Source organism: Cherax quadricarinatus, chromosome 46, assembly GCF_038502225.1.
Source record: "Cherax quadricarinatus isolate ZL_2023a chromosome 46, ASM3850222v1, whole genome shotgun sequence".
In the NCBI taxonomy this organism is placed as follows: Eukaryota; Metazoa; Arthropoda; class Malacostraca; order Decapoda; family Parastacidae; genus Cherax; species Cherax quadricarinatus.
The window spans coordinates 26284983-26286187 of record NC_091337.1 but is presented as its reverse complement, the minus strand read 5'-3'; positions in this window follow the sequence as shown (position 1 = coordinate 26286187).

The window sequence follows — 1205 nt, the reverse complement described above, 5'->3', positions numbered from 1 at the left end:
TCAGCGTAAATTAAATGAAGAAGACTTTCAAAGGGAAACTCTCCACTATATAAGACAACAACAACAAGGTAATGTGAGTGAAAGATATACTGAATCCTCAAATGATTCTTTCAATATACAAAAAGCTGCATCTATGGTTCCAAGATTTAATGAAGGAGATTTAGATACTTATTTTGAAGTCTTTGAGAATCAAGCACGTGCTATGAGCTGTCCCCGACAACACTGGGCAACCTTATTACATACTTCGTTGTCTGGTAAAGCTCAAAGTTGTACGGCTACGTTACCTTTTGAGAAATATGTGGATTATGATTCTGTTAAGAAGGCTATCCTAAAGGCTTATGATCTCCTCCCAGTAAGTTATCAAAAAACCTTTAGAGCATTAAAACGCCAGCCAACTCAGTCGTATGTAGACTTTGCACGTGAAAAGAAAATCGCTTTTGAGAGATGGTGTAGAGCTTCTAACTGTAAATCTATGGAAAGTCTTTCCCAATTGATCCTGCATGAGGATTTCTATAATAATTTACCAGAAGACTTGCATAGGTATTTGATTAGTTGCCCCATAGTAAATATACTAGAAACAGCCTCGCTCGCCGATAATTATGAAATATCTCAACAAATGATTGGCGAAACAAAAAGTAAGGAAACAGTGACTAAATATGCCCCTAAGAATGGACGATCCAATCCTACAGAGATGCGTCGCATACAGAATCCTTGCCAGACCTCCTATGATGCCTCCACGCCCATTAATAATAAATTTAGATCTAACTCTAGGAAAAGTTCAAAACCACTAAGGCATAACAGTGAGTTGAACTGCACTTATTGTAATAAGAAAGGGCATTTAAGGAAACACTGTTATTGGCTAGAGAGGGATACCAGGAACGAGTGACTTCGTTTCCCAACTCAGATAATATCTTCATCGACAACTCAAAAGAAACTGAACCCTAGTACCGAACAAGGTTCACAGGAACGAATCAGTAGTCATTCCAGATGACTAAATACTAGAGCTGTTTCAGAAAAAGATATTCACTCAGCTATGAGTCCCTACTTTGCTAAAGTGAAAGTTGGAATAGACGAGAGACTCAATTTTTTTTTTTTATATTTTATTTAAAGCATGACATTACAAAATATAATATGTAAAACTCATTTAAGTCTATAAATTAACACAATCCTCCCTACAGCTAATGTTACACACCACACTTACAACT